Raw genomic sequence first — 16629 nt, forward strand, 5'->3', positions numbered from 1 at the left:
ATATTTAATTAATATAATTTAATTTAAAAGTTCCATTTTGCACCCTGAAGTTTAATAAACCTTTTAAATAGAAAATAAATCTCTTTTAAGTTAATATAAGTTTTCGAAGTTTACACTTTTGGCTTTAAACTATATAACCGAATTATATAACATTTTGTTTTGGATTGATTACGCGTTAGAGCGGGTTATCGATAAGCCTCGAGTAATAAATGAACGAACGTTTGAACAAAAATTTCGGGAATACTTTATTAATAATCATGACAAAATAACCAAACGACCTAACGGGTCGGGTTTACAAATACGAATAGAAAATTGACGAATGTCACATTTTACATTTTTCGTTTTTTAATATTTATTTTTGGATTTTAATTTTCTTTATTGTAAGAAAATTAATAATATACTTAGGGTTTGATGATGAAAGGGTTTCATAAATAAATGATATGCTATAATCTGTTTAAAAGCTATCTGGATTTGGTGACCCATGACCCGCTTATGTCTTTTGCTATAAAATTGTTTATTAATTATAAATAATATCTTTTTCTTTTTAAATTGGATATTAAATTTTAGTATATCCCTATTTTATTGGATTTTCATATCAAATAATTGGTACGGTTAATTTTTAATTTAATGAGATGTTATAACCCGTTAAAGAGCTATCTGGTTTTAGTAAGACACATACCCATGAATTTGGGTTAAATTTATGAGAGTCCTCCATTTAAAAATCAAGCAATCTGGTGGCTTTTATAAAAGGGGGGGGGGGGGGCGACCATATCGCGACACGTAAGATTTTACTCCATTTAAAAATCAAGCAATCTGATGGCTTTTATAAAAGGGGGGAGCGACCACATCGCGACACATAGGATTTTAGGGGTTTTGTTTATATATATTATAGATAGATTATGGATAAGAAAATGTAAGTCCGATATTTCTATTATTTCTTGTTTTGATATTATTGTTGTTGTTATAGTAATTATAATCATATCATCTAAGTGTTTACACATTTTTCTTTACTTGGTTTTTTAACAACTAAATTTTTTATATACGGTAAGGATTGAACCCACAACCTTCTATTTTACACCCTAACCACCCCATATTAAAAGGAAATAGTTTCTGAAAAACAAAAACATATTTTATCTTTGTATTTTAATACTTTATTTATTTATACTAATAATAGAAGAGTAACGGGTCGGGCTGACCTTTTCACCAGATACAATCTCTTAATAGAGGTTTGAAATAAAAGTGACTAAATAAACTAAGTTATGTATCTGAAAAAAATGGCTAAAAACATACGCATAAACTTTCGTCACAACGCGTCGCTATATATCGTTAATTTTAATAAAACTTGAGAAATAATTCTTTGCAAGTTATTAACTTAATTAACTCAAAACTGCATATGTACCCTGGTCAGTCAACGCCCATATGTATATGCATTTTTTATTTTTTTTACCGTCCATATTTATATTATATATTTTTAAACTGCTAGACCTAAACCTCTTTATAAGAGGATTAGGCGTGATTTGCTAGACCTAAATCTCTTCGATGACGTGGTTGAGGATAGGAATTCTTGGAAACATAAAATTAAGGTTAAGGACTTTTAGGGAGAAAGTAATACCTTAGGGGCTTATTGTTACCTGATTTTTGGTCACATGTCATTATGTTATTTTCTTTTCATATATCATGTAGTTTCTTTTTTTTTTGGTATTTTATTCTTTATTATTTCAGCATATTTATATATTATTATTACTAAGTGTTATTATTAATTATATTGCTGTTGAACTTTGATGTCGTTTTATATTCTCTCACACATATGATTTTTAGAGTTAAGAGTCTCTCTGAAAGCTATCTCTCTATTCTATTGGATAGAGGTACGGTGTACCTACATCTCACCATCCCCAAACCTTACTTATAGCTTTGCTATTGATGATGGAATTTTTCACTGTGCATGATTGATTTATATATTGTTAAACTGCAACTAAAAATATGTACACTTCAACAATATAGCTGTGAGAGAAATTATTCATCAAAACAACCATCTAAAGAGTGGCGACCAAAATTGAAATGCATACATTTATCTCATGCAGTATAAAAATGGCGAGAAAAGATATATTTTACATCCGAAATTCGAGTTGCACCAAAAAATTTATAAAAATGGAGTCTCTATTGATATAATCAATAAATATGAAAGTGAATATAATTTTCCTTTATATTATCTATACATAATAACTCACATCTTATCATAAAAGCACGTTTCCAGAATCTATCTTACTAACTCTTACTAACTATTTAATTTAATATTCTTTTATTCATTCCGTTTAATGCGGGTCTCTAACAAAGTATATAATATGTCCGAAAAATAATCTAGCCTTACATAAATTGAGGTTTTACAACTTCAAAGCATGCAGATATGTTTTAAATGAGTTTAGACCAGTTTAACTTTAATCGTTTCTAATCTGCTTATCTTATACCACTACTAATCTGGGAGGGGCCCTAGTAAGACTAGAAAGTGTCTATTTATTATGTCTGTTTACAAACTGAACAACACTAGACAACAAACAATTTCAACGGGAAATAAGAATCACAGGCGGCTGGCTCGGGTCATCTTGGAAACAGGCTTGAAACTGGCAATACCGGTTATCTCCCTACCAGTGACCAAGGTGTTGATGTCATACGTTCCTTCGTAAGTGTAGATCGGCTCCAAATCATTAAAAGCCTGCCACCAAAATATAATTACAGAATATATATTATTATACTTTGAAAGTTAGAATATATATTTTGTTATACATACATATATATATATAATTAAATATCCAGCATATATAATAATTAAATATTTACTACACGACAAACGAGACGAGTTAAAAATTATTAACATATGGAGCTCGAGCTTCAGACATAGAGCTCGAAACAAGTCAAGCTCAAGCTTATAGGTCGGTTAGGCACGTACACGTGTTCCATTGATATTAGCCTACTGCCTATATATAAATAACGGACGTATACACAAAATAATTCAACATTTAATAATTAAACGGGTTGAGCCTGAACAGAGCTTGAAAAAATATTAACGAATCAAGCTCGAGCTTTAGACATATATCTCAAAACAAGAACGAGAGAGAGAGAGAGAGAGGGGGGGGGGGGGAAGGGGGGGATGATACCTTCGCGACAAGAAAATCGGACAATATCCCATTCCCACCAAGTAACTCACGGCCAAGTGCAACCGTCTCCCTAGCCCTCAATGTGATCCATGACTACATATTCAATTAAAAAAAAAAACACTTCTTAACTCTTAAGTAAAACACTACCAACCAACAGCATGCATGTAACAAGTGTTATCACTTTGATCAACATTATTATATAAAAAACTAAAAAAGGAAAAGAAAAATGAGACCTTGCCCAAGCTGGCCTGACCCGGAGTCATTTTACCACTCTCATATAACTTGCAAAGGCGCCAACCCATGAGAAACATGGCCTGCACATTCGACAACATTTGTACAAGCTTCTGCTGGTTTATTTGGAATGCTGCCAAAGGGGCCCCAAACTGCTTTCTCTCTTGCAAGTATCTAGAACCAATTATCTTTATAAGATTTCATAAAAGGGTTATAAATTATAATAAGAGTTGGTTACAAAAACGGTCCCTGTGGTTTGGGGAAACTAATAGGTTTGGCTGTTTGGGTACTAAGTTTGAAAAGTTGCATGTTTGGGTTTTATGATTTACTTTTATAAGCCTATGTGCTGTACATGCCCTACTACACCATTCGCAACATCAACGCCACCTCAGCATCTCCTCCACCATTCAACCCACTCAGTGACTCAACCTATGTTATACCCACCATTCTCTATTCCTCCTTTTTTAATAATGAGTTAGTTAAAAAAAAAGAATGAAAGAATAAAGAGTTAAAAAGAAAAAAAAAACAAAGATAAAAATGATGGAGACTTGCTAGTGTGATGGAAACCACACAGGCCACACCATGCATGAAATGGTGGAGGAAGGCGCGGGGCTCCAAAGGGCCATTTGAGACCATTCTGTGCCACATCAGCACCATTCTTCACCACCACACGGGGATACCGCATAGCGTAACAAGTTTGGGTATTAACACTTTAAAATTTTATTTTTAATTCTTACATATCAGGGGCATTTTGGTCAATTAAATAGATTTTGGATGTCAATACCTATGACACATGTCGTAGACACCCATTGCGATGCCAATAGGTTGCCAGGCAACCATAACACGGGAAACAGCAAGCACCTGAAGTCATGTAGGGGTAATTTCAGTAACTAAACGAATTATTAAAAAAATGCCATAGATTGAATTTCTAGCACCAAACAAGAGAATAATAATAATAATATTGTACCTTGCTAGTATCTTGAAAGGAGTTGACTCCAGGTAACCGGTCTTCATCAGGGACAAAAACTTTTTGTAAAAGAATATCACCGTTTTGAACCATTCTAAGCCCGATTTTGTTTTATATTTTGGTAGCTTGTAACCCGGGCACATTCTTCTTTACAATGAATCTGCAACAAATAAGGAAGCATTTGACAATACCTAAAGCCCAAAATAAAGATTGGTATAACAGGCGGGTCAGGTCGAAATGAGTTCAGGTCAAACCGGGTTCGGACCAAAAGCCCCAAAACCACAATTAAACTGAAGCAGATATTTACTGTCTGAATTGAGAACCCTTTCTGATTTTCCACAAAAAAAATGCATGTCATAAAAAGTAGAAGAAAATAAAACACATTATTTTAGCAGTGTGCATGAAACCAATATAACTGAGCCGTAACCAGAATAACCGAACCCAATAAAAACCAACGGTTTGGTTTTAAGTTTTTCAAAAACCGCTTTTTTGGTTCGGTTTTGGTCTTGCTATCAACCAAAACCGATAAAACCGAACTGAACTGCAAATTCCGGGACCCAATAAAAACCAACGATTTGATTTCAAGTCTTAAAAATTGATTTTCTGCTACGGTTTCTGTCTTGCTATCAACCAAAGCCGAAATAACCAAATCATGCCGATTGGAAACGAAACGAACCGAACCGAAAAAACCGATTTTAAGTATTTTATAAGAAATTAATAAACTGTGTGGCACAATAACTTTAGTTCCAAATATGTAGCAAAAATTAATCATTGAATAACAAAAAATTAGGCACAAATACATTATTTTGGGCGATTTTTTTGTCCCAAAGTTTTAGGCCCAAATCCATTATTTTGGGATATTTTTTGGCCAAAAATTTTAGAGCCCAAATGGCAAAACCAAATCGAACCCACCACAAAAATCGAAAACCGATAAAACCGAAACCAAAACTTAATGGCTTTCAAAAAATTCAAAACCGAATTTTTGGTTTTTTGGTTCGGTTCGAGCCCAAAATCGACCCATGCATACACCTACATGAACTTTTGGTTTGGTTCGAGCCCAAAACCGCCCATGCACACACCCACATTATTTTCTTACCCATTTATCTGATTTGTTTCTTTGTTTTTAGCAAAAATGACTAAAACATCTGCAAAGGTACTGTTTCCGATCCATCGTTTTTGGCCTTCGATAACCCAACCTCCTTCCACCTGATATTTCAAAATCATCATAAGATACAAGAAAATAATTTTCAACAAATAATGTTTTCTTCTCGAAAGAAAAAAGAAATATGACAAATGTAACCTTTGTTGCAGTTGTTCTAAGGCCACTTGCATCACTTCCATAGTCAGGTTCAGTCAAACCCTAATGCAAAACAAAATTAGAAAAAGATAACAGCACATAAAATGATGCACCTCAAAATAAGAGATTAATCTCACTCACCCAACATGCTATTGTGTCAAGTTTAGCCAATGAAGGCAAATACTTCTGCTTTTGTAATTCCGACCCGCACAGAGCTGTTCTTGACAGAAGAACAAATTAGGCGTTGCCGATTCTAATTTATTAAAACAAATTGAATATTTTAATATTAGAAAAAAGATCTTTACATATAGTGAGCATCGCCAAAGAAGAATGCACTAAAATGAAAGTAGAGCAACTTGCATCAACTCTAGCTATTTCGGCTGTAGCTAAAGCGTTTGCTGTGACAGATAGACCCGGACATCCATAACCCTGAAAAATAAAATTATTGAAAAACAAGGCCACACGGTTGACATAAATGATTATTAATTAATACACCTTGATAGTTCCACCAGCAATATTCAGAGCACCGAGCTTTGGAACAATTTCAAATGGAAATTCAGCTTTCTCCCAGTACTGCATTGACTCGTTAAAATTGAACATTAGATAGAAGTATACACAAGCGCACATAAACTTCATAATAGCTATTAATATGATATATTAGAGGTGGTAACTAATAATTTTGACTCGTTAATCTACGAATGGGCCAATTTGAATTCTTCTTTTATTATTTACAAGTCATGTATGTAACATATAATTAAAAAGATAAAAGGAAGCGGATCAAACAGGTCGAAAGTAGGCTAGTAAATGAACTGCACGTTCAGTGAACAAAAGTGAAAGTTCCTTTATGTTCATTTAATAGATAATCAAACGAGCATGAACAAAAAATTTTGTTCATTTAGTTAAACGAACGAACAAGAACACATGTCTCACTCGTTCACTTATGTTCGTGAACATTCGTTTTATGTTCACTGATTGAAGTTCATTTATGTACATTAGTTTATGTTTGTTTAAGTTTGTTCGTTAACATATTCATCTAAGATGATTTTGGTTCATTACAACTTCATCTGGTTTTAATAACTTTATAAGGCCAGCACATTGTTCTTCACATAACTTTTGGTTTTCGCTTGGTTATCTTCGTTCATCTATGTTCAGATATGTCCATGTGAACTGTTCATTTATATTGTTAATGAATGAACATAAACAAACAAGGACATAATCATTTTCTTGGCAAACGAACACAAACAAGAAAAACTTGTTCGTGTCCGATCGTTTGTTGGGTTAAAGCTAAAGAAACGAACACAATCACTTGTTATTTCAATTAAAAAAAATACGGAAGTACCTTGGCCATTATTGGAGCAACATCTGTTTCAACACACTCTCTTACTTTGAGTCTTAGAGCTTGTTCTTCAGGGGTCAATAAGTCAGCAAACTGATAGTAATCCGAGGCTGCGTTTGATCAAAAGACACAAGTGTTGTATTATACAGTTAGTTGATTTATAAAAAGTATCATGTATGTATGTATGTATACTGACCGCAAGGTGGAAAGATTGAAGCGGGTGTGGCTTGGGGAAAGGCTTTGGAGATATCGAGTGCAGGATGATCAAAATACCAGGTCTTTGAATCCTTCTTCTTCTTCTTCTGTCCATCTGTCATAACAAACATGCTAATTGAGTGCAATTTCCGGTCAATTATCAATAATTAGGGTTTCGTGACTGATTTGAGCATCGCAGTTACAAACAAAACAACTCAGGCTCCTACTGAATTTGATCTCGCTAACCATTAACAAAAAGAAATAAGGATAATCAAATGGATATAAACAAACATGCAAGTAAAAATTGAGTGCAGCACATAAAGAAGTAGAATGAAACCTTGAGGTTTAGTTGATAACGCAGGCATGCTGATAGGAGGATCTTTGAATGAATGAATGAATGAATGAGAGAGAGAGAGTGTTTTCAATTTGATCTTTGGGGATTTGGGGATGGGGGGTGATCAGGACCTGCAGCTATTCAGTTGAATTGATTTGTTTATGTTTATATATAATATAATAATAGTAAGAAGAAAATGTGGGGAGTTTTCTCTTAAATTCTAATCTCCTGATTTATTCATTCTAGTTATTTATGGGTTACGAGACAAATCTATTTTGTTAATTGGGTTATAATATATTAGCTTTTAAACCCGTGTATTATATAGGATTTATCAAACGATAAAAATAAATAAGATTCGTTATTTCAATTATGATTCTCAAAATACTTATAAATTAATTTAATGTATACTTATAGGAAAAACAAGCGGGTTAACGAAAATTACTAAAATAGCATGGTTTTAGAAACGCCGGGTGTGAATTTGCAAGAAATTTAAAAAGTATGCTAAAGTTGCATAGTTGTTCAAACTTTATGTATGAAAATGACACTATATTATAAATCCACACTATGTTATAACCCGATTGACAAAATGATTTTGACCCATGACCCATGAATAACTAGAATGAATGAGATGAGAGACTGGAAATTAGAAGAAATGTAGGCTTGACACCTAAGCTTCAACATTTTCTTTTATTAGCATTCTCAGATAAGATTGTGGATTTTGTTCATTATTAAATTGTCATTTTTATACACAAGATTTGACCATCTACACAAATTTAGTACTCTTTGCAAATTTCTTGCAAATCAATACTTCAAAATCATGTTATTTTAGTACTTTTTGTTAACTTCGTTTGTTTTTTACATTAAGTCACCTAGTCAGTGATAAAATAGTGATTTTTTTTATTTCGCAAAACAATAAATGAGTCGAAATACTTTTTTAACAAAACTACACAAACCGAACAACTTAAAAAAACGAACCGAATTACTTTTTTAACAAAAGTAAATGATCAGAACCAGTTTTTTTAATAAAAATAAACGAACCGAACTACTTTTTCTAACAAAAATATATATATCAAACCACAATTTTTAACAAAAATAAATGAACCGAACTATTTTTAAAAATAGCCTTTTTTTAGCAAAAATAAACGAATGAAACCGCTTTTTTTTAACAAGCATAATAAACGAATCGAACCAAGTAAAATATAATTCATAAGTTTTACTATGTACATTAAATTAATTCATAAGTATTTTACGAATTATAATTAAAATAACGGACTTTATTTATTTTTATTATTTGACAAATCCTATATAAGATAGGTGGGTGCAAAAGCTAGTAATAACAATAATATAAGATATACATAGCCTCCTCGTCATCGTCGAATAGATATATTATTATTATTGTTATTTTTATTATTTCATTTAAAATACAATTTAAGAAAAATGAGGCTTTAAATGTTATTATGGTGTTTACCATGTTTTTCATGTTTCTTTTTTCTTTTTCGTTTCTAACACTAAGAATAGGGTGAAGAAATTATTAAATCGGTACTGTTTGTTTTTGAAGACAAAAACTATTTACAATCTGATTTCATCTGATTTCATGTCTGCAACTGAAGATATGGTCTGAAGGTCTGCAATCAGAAAATATAACACTGTTTGTTTTATAAAGGGTATCGTCTGCATAAGCTGAAAATTAGTTACCTATCATATATCCAGTAGATATAAGTCATTTAACGTCTGTAGACTAGTAAAATAGTTGCTGGAGGGCGGTGGACGGTGGTAGTGGCGGACGGTGGATGATGGTGGTGATGAACGGTGATGGCGGTGGGTGGTGGACGGTGTTGGTGGTGGTGGTGATGGACGATGATGGTGGCGGACGGTGGACGGTGGCGGTGGCGGACGGTGGGTGGTGGTGGACGGTGGTGGTGGTGGCGGTGCATGATGGGTGGTAGTGTTGCACATTGGGTGTTGATAGGATGTTAAGATGTGTGAAGAAGTTAAACAATACCTTCTTTTTTAAGACCATAAAAGCAGTTTGCAGATCTTATTTTAAAAAACAAACAAACAGTCTTCAGAAGCTTATGTCTGCGCGCCCGCAGACATAAGCCTCCTGCAGATGTTTTAAGCAAAAACAAACACAACCTATGTAAATTTGTGACATTGATATGAACCCAAATGATTTTGACTCAACGCCTCATGTACCGATATTAAGACTATCAGGAATGGATGCCTCTTTGCTTCTCTTTTTGTAGTGCCACATCATACCACAATTCACTCCACACTCTTCTACAATATCAAGGAAATGGTCACCAATTTACCACTACCCTTTCTTTTCAAATAAAATAATAATTTTATTTTATAAAAGCTATTAATATACTTTAAAGGGAAAAGATATTTTAAAAATTTTAAATTACATTTAATATATTAAATAAAAAACGTATTTAATTCGTTAATATGTCTAATTCTATTATAGTATATGTAAAATAATACAATTAAAATAATTTTTATGCAAGACCTTTTCATTTTTTAAGCTCATTTCTTTTATTAAAAGTTTTAAAACCATTCATCTCCAAATAAATAAAAACCTATAACATTTTCACCAAAACACCCCATCTTTTTTTTCACCAAACACACCATCTTCCCCCCTTTCTCTGAAATAAAGCACCCATATCTGTTAAGCAGGTATCTCAGATTTTCAACTCTCTTCATCCAAACATTAGCGTTATGTTTTAAATATATACCAAAAGTGTAACACCCCGACCAAAGGCGGATTATACATCGGGGCGCCACATATTGTTTCATTACTCGTGACACTATTGGTGTCAATATTTATTAATACACATTTTATCGCGCACGCGCAGCGGGGAAAATAAAGAACATAAATCAAACATAAATCAATATATTATAAATTATAACATTCAAACATCATTAACTTGTCCTGATACATTTTTATTCTAGGTCCAAAAGTAAAAACGTCCTACGTGTCCACAAGCTCCAAAACAGCTACTGCAAACCTGAACATGTGTTAAAATAAACGTCAAACACTTGCGTGTTGGTGAGAAATCAAGTTTAATACAATACATAGATAACAATAAATCTGCGCGCAACATGTGTATGTCTGGTTTTCAACAAGGGTGTAATCTGATCGGGACCAACTCTAAGAGACAAGACTGCCAGTGCTCACAATTGAGCTCACAAACAAGACTAACTGTGCATGTGTAAACAAAAGAGAAAACCATAAACGAATGTTCTCCCGTGTTCATCTAATGGTACCATGAAAACTGCGGAATAGACCGTCCATACGGTTAATGATCCACACATACAAATAAACAGCCAAGTCTACGTCCTCAACACATGGGATACTGCGCGACTAAAGTTCATAAACAGTTTAAGACTCAAGTTTTGTATGAACACATGAACATCCCAAAGCATTTAAAATAAAAAAGGGATTAGATACGAAATAACTCACTTGATAAACGATGCGGTGTAAGATAAAGCAAGAACCAACTTTAAACAAGCACAAGTTAACCTATAATTAAAGATTATTGTTTTAACGATCTGTTTTAAGTCTGATAATAAGTTAGCATAATTAATAAGTAAATTATTATATATAATATATATATAGTACCGGAAAAGCAGGGAAGAACAAGGAGGAAGACGGAGGCAAGAGAGTAGACGGCAGGAGGACAACGGCAGAGAGCAAAAAGGGGGGGAAGAGAGAATAAGAGAGATTAAGTGTTTTGTGTGTGAAGTGTTAGGAAAATATTATTATTATTTATAGGAAAACCCTAGGAGACACAAACCCTAGAAAAAGGGGAAAAGATCTCAAAAAGTAAAAGAAAAGATATCAACGGTAAAAAGTTCTGAAAAGTAAAGATATCAAAAGATATGGCAGCTGCAGGGGGCAAGATAAAGCTGTCAGGGAAACAGTAAAAAGCATGGGCGGTTCAGATAAAGGTACTGGTCAAGCATGGCAAAAGCAGATCTCAAAAGATAATGTCAGTCACTTTTTCTACCAACCAATGGGGTTGGTACGCATGCTGCGCCGAAAGTAACTATTCAGACATTAGATAGGTTAGGTCAACAGCTCAGAAGAAAAGGCAACACAAAAGCATACAGGCTGGATAAAACAGAAGATACAAGGGTTAAGCGCGAGAAGGCTGAGTGCGCGAGCGCGAAGGCTGGCACAACAATCCTTAGCGCACTGCGGGAAGAATCACATCCTTAGCGTGCTGTGTGAACTAGAATTCTAAGCGCATCGCGGGAAGAACATACATTCTTAGCGCATCGCGGGAAGAACATGCATTCTTAGCGCGCTGCGAGAAGAGTTCTCTTCACGCATCGCAGGAACAAGATGTCTTCACGCAGGCTTCCATGTAAGGAGTCTGGCGCGTGGAGCTGCAGACATCCTTAGGCGGGAAGAACCAAAGGACAAGCAAAGGGTTGAGGGAAACAAGGCTTAAGGGCGGGACGGCGACAAGAGGGAAAAGAAGGCGGAATGAGAGAAGGAAGAGGGAGGGGACGGCGGAAAGAAAGAGAGAGAAAGAGGCGGGAAGGAAATTATATATTATTATTAAAAGTAAAATATAAGTATAAATAAATATTAAATTATAAAAGAAAGAGATCGGGTCAGAGAAACGGGTACCTGGGTCGGGTCGGATCGGGGCAGATGTCACAGTCTCCCCTACTTTAAGAAATTTCGTCCCGAAATTTATCTCGAAGTAGGTTGCGCAGAGAACAGGTGCGGGTACTTGATCTTCATTTGATCTTCCCTTTCCCATGTAAACTCGGCTCCGCGCTTGGACTCCCAACGAACTTTCACGATAGGGATACGACTGCGCTTGGTTTGCTTAACCTCGCGATCCATAATCTCAACAGGCTTCTCAACGAAATGCATAGATTCATCAACTTGAACTTCATCGAGTGAAATGTGAAGGTTCTCGTCAGCTAAACACTTCTTGAGATTGGATACATGGAACGTTGGATGCACATTACTGAGCGCGGGCGGCAGGTCAAGTCTGTAGGCAACTTTTCCCACACGCGCGAGAATCTTGAATGGACCAACATAACGAGGAGCAAGCTTACCCTTCTTCCCAAAGCGGACAACACCTTTCCAGGGCGACACTTTGAGGAGAACAAGATCACCAACTTGAAATTCGAGAGGCTTTCGCCTACGATCTGCGTAACTCTTCTGTCGGCTTCTGGCAGTCAGCAGATGATCACGGATCTTGGCGATTTTATCGGTTGTCTCTTGAACAAGTTCGGGTCCTGTGATTTGAGCTTCACCCACTTCGCTCCAACAAATCGGGGAGCGGCACTTACGACCGTAAAGTGCTTCAAATGGGGCCATACCGATACTGGAATGATAGCTGTTATTATAAGAGAACTCAATCAAAGGCAGGTGCGAATCCCAATTACCTCCAAAATCAAGAACACAAGATCGGAGCATGTCCTCAAGAGTTTGAATAGTTCGCTCAGACTGACCGTCAGTCTGAGGATGATATGCCGTACTCATGTCCAAGCGAGTTCCTAGCGCAGATTGGAGAGATTTCCAAAAGCGAGATATAAAACGGCCATCGCGATCGGATATGATGCTCAAAGGAGTACCATGACGGCAGACAATTTCTTTGACATAAAGCTGCGCGAGTTGCTCAACACGGTAGTTTTCACGAATGGGCAGGAAGTGAGCAGACTTAGTCAATCGATCCACTATTACCCAAATGCTATCATGTTTGCTTGCTGTCAAAGGTAACTTGGTAATAAAGTCCATCGCTACACATTCCCATTTCCACGTAGGAATTTCTGGTTGTTCGAGCAAACCAGATGGGCGTTGGTGTTCAGCTTTTACTTTAGAACAAGTCAGACATTTAGCTACGAACACAGCAATATCCTTCTTCATACCGGGCCACCAATAAGTAATGCGCAAATCCTTGTACATCTTATCAGTGCCAGGATGAATAGAATACCGAGATTTGTGTGCTTCACTCAGGATATCAGCGCGAAGATTCTCATCAAAGGGGATCCAGATGCGATTAAGATAGCAGAGAATTCCACTCAGATTAGGGACAAAGTGTGCTTCCGCGCCACACGCTAACTCGGCGCGAAGGTTACCGTTACTGATGGATGCGCGCTGCGCGTCACGAATACGCGATTCAAGGTTGCTTTGAATCGGCGCAAAGTGAAGATGCGTGCGCGGCAAGATACAGTTAAGTTGGCAGGGTTTTCGGCTGAGCGCATCGGCTACCACATTAGCCTTACCAGGATGATACCGGATCTCACAATCGTAATCGCTGATGAGTTCGTTCCATCGGCGTTGCCTCATGTTAAGTTCCTTCTGATCAAAGATGTGCTGAAGGCTTTTATGGTCAGTGTAGAGGATACACTTAGTACCATAAAGGTAGTGTCTCCAGATCTTCAAGGCAAAAACAACTGCACCAAGTTCGAGGTCGTGAGTTGTATAATTCTTTTCATGAACCTTAAGTTGCCTCGATGCGTAAGCGATAACCTTGCCTCGTTGCATAAGAACACAACCAAGACCTTGGTTGGATGCATCGCAATACACGACAAAATCATTATTACCCTCGAGTAGCGCAAGAACAGGAGCTTCACACAACAAACGCTTGAGCGTTAGAAAGGCTTCTTCTTGCTTCGAGCCCCAAATATACGGTTTACCTTTGTGCGTCAGAGCTGTTAAAGGCAAAGCGATCTTCGAGAAGTTCGAAATAAAGCGCCGGTAATAACCAGCTAAGCCTAGAAAGGAACGGATCTCAGAAGGAGAGGATGGCGTAATCCAGTTCTTGATTGCTTCAATCTTGGATGGGTCGACATGAATACCCATCTTGTTTACAACATGACCAAGAAACTGTACTTCATCAGACCAGAATTCACACTTGGAAAGCTTAGCATAGAGCTGCTCGGTTCGAAGCTTCTGCAACACTAACCGAAGATGTTGCTCGTGCTCGGCCTTGGTCTTAGAATACACCAGAACATCATCGATAAACACGATCACGAATTTATCCAAGAAAGGCCTACACATCCGATTCATTAGATCCATGAAAACGGCGGGTGCGTTGGTTAGACCGAAGGACATGACCAAGAATTCAAAATGGCCATAACGAGTTCGAAAAGCAGTCTTCGGAACATCTTCATCGCGGATGCGCAACTGGTGATAGCCAGAGCGGAGATCAATCTTCGAGAAACAAGAGGCACCTTGGAGTTGATCAAAGAGGTCGTCAATACGCGGTAAGGGATACCGGTTTTTAATGGTGAGTTTGTTCAACTCGCGGTAATCAATACACATGCGAAACGATCCATCTTTCTTTTTAACGAACAACACCGGAGCACCCCAGGGCGAAGAGCTAGGGCGGATGAATCCTTTAGCAGTCAACTCTTGAAGTTGGCTGGCCAATTCTTGCATCTCAGCGGGTGCAAGACGGTAAGGAGATTTAGCTACGGGGGAAGCACCAGGGACAAGATCAATACGGAACTCGACTTCACGAGCGGGAGGGATACCAGGAAGATCATCAGGAAAAACTTCAGGAAAATCACGCACAACAGGGATATCGCGAAGCTTCTTTCCTTCATCGGGTTTAACCACATGGGCTAGAAATGCAATACACTTCTTCCGCATGAGTCTTTGGGCTTCGGCGCAAGACATAAGTTTAAGACCACTGGAGGGTTTTTCGCCGTAAATGTAAAGATCACCATTTTCTCGAGGTATGCGAATCAATTTCTTGGCGCAAATAACTTCGGCGCGATTATGCGAGAGCCAGTCCATACCAATAATAACATCAAAGCTTCCAAGAGGCATAGGGATGAGGTCGATCAGAAAATCGTTTTCGTTAAGATTAAGCGTACAATCTTTAATCACTGAGTTAATTAAAACAGTTTCGCCATTAGCCAATTCAACTGAAAAATTTTCTTTTAAATCGTTGCGCGGTCGCGCAAGCTTCTGCTCAAACGCGCGAGAAATAAAACTTCGATCGGCGCCAGTATCAAAAAGTACAGAAGCATAAAATCCGTTAAGCAAAAATGTACCATTAACTACGTCATTATTCGCTTGCGCTTGGTGCGCGGTTATGTTAAAAGCTCGTCCACGCGTCACTTGGTTCGAAATCTGGTTCACCGGATTCGCTTGTGTGATTTGCACTTGCAGTCTCGGGCACGCGTTCCGGAAATGACTGGGATCACCGCAGTTAAAGCACGATCTGGGTCGTGGGTTTTGGTAGGTTGGTTGTGGATTCTGCGGGTAGACTGGTGGTGTTGGCGCAATTGGATTGGCGAGAAGGACTCTACAGTTCTCAGCAGTGTGACCAGTACGGCCACATCGGTTACAAAGTCGACACGGGGTTTGGGTTGGGTGGTGAAATCTACAGGTTGGGCAAAAGGGATGGTTTCCTGTGTAAGGTTTCTTAGTTGGCGGGGCAGGGAGTGCTGGATTGGTTAAGGCATAGTTATGGACTACAGGAGGTGCTGGGTAGGTTGACAGTGGGTTAGGCGCGTAAACTGGGGGTTGGTAAACGGGTTGCTGGACAATGGGCGGGTTGGTAAGCGCATAGGCCTTGCGCCTGCGCTTGAGGTTGTTACGGTTTGAGGGTTCTGGTTTGGTTTCTGCGGGTTCAGGGACAGTTTTGGTGGTTTTGGTCTTCTCAGTTCCCCGCAGGAACAGGGTTCCTGCTCTGACATGGTTGTCGCTAAGCACAGCGGCCAACTCGATGGCGTCAGAGAGGGTAACTGGGTTTCTGGCCCATACAGAATCTTGAATTTCCATGGGGAGACCCCCAAGGAATTTCTCTATGGCTCGGCGGGAAGGGGTAACAAGGTGAGGGACCAGTAAGCTTAGCTCATGGAAGCGCGTCGCGTACTCGCGCGCTTCACCGCTGTATTGCTTCAAGTTCCAGAATTCTTCCTCCAGGCGCTTAATTTCGTTGGGAGGGCAGAATTCTCGCGTAAGAATCTCCTTGAATTCCTCCCATGTCATGCTAGAAGCAGCCTCTGCGCCACGCGCATGAGCTACTCCATTCCACCATGTAAGCGCTCTGGATTCCAGGACACTGGAAGCATATAGGGTTCGTCTTTCTGAGGGGCATTGGGTATGGAGGAAAGTGTTTTCTATTTTCTCAA

The 16629-nt window shown here is 37.6% G+C and overlaps 1 pseudogene across 1 annotated transcript; it reads right to left on the reverse strand.

The window, feature by feature from the left end:
- Window positions 1–2563: 2563 nt before the first annotated feature.
- On the reverse strand, window positions 2564–7543 carry LOC143582820 (acyl-coenzyme A oxidase 4, peroxisomal-like; annotated as a pseudogene). The gene is made up of 13 exons (XR_013144046.1): window positions 7522–7543; window positions 7180–7287; window positions 6987–7093; window positions 6143–6220; window positions 5953–6076; window positions 5789–5862; window positions 5651–5710; window positions 5447–5556; window positions 4351–4510; window positions 4168–4244; window positions 3386–3557; window positions 3153–3245; window positions 2564–2710 (listed from the first exon to the last, which is right to left on the reverse strand). The product of XR_013144046.1 is annotated as an acyl-coenzyme A oxidase 4, peroxisomal-like (transcript).
- Window positions 7544–16629: the final 9086 nt, after the last annotated feature.

This window comes from Bidens hawaiensis, unplaced genomic scaffold (genome assembly GCF_021521415.1).
Source record: "Bidens hawaiensis isolate Kalapana, Puna unplaced genomic scaffold, B.hawaiensis_p1.1 tig00032019_1, whole genome shotgun sequence".
NCBI lineage: Eukaryota > Viridiplantae > Streptophyta > Magnoliopsida > Asterales > Asteraceae > Bidens > Bidens hawaiensis.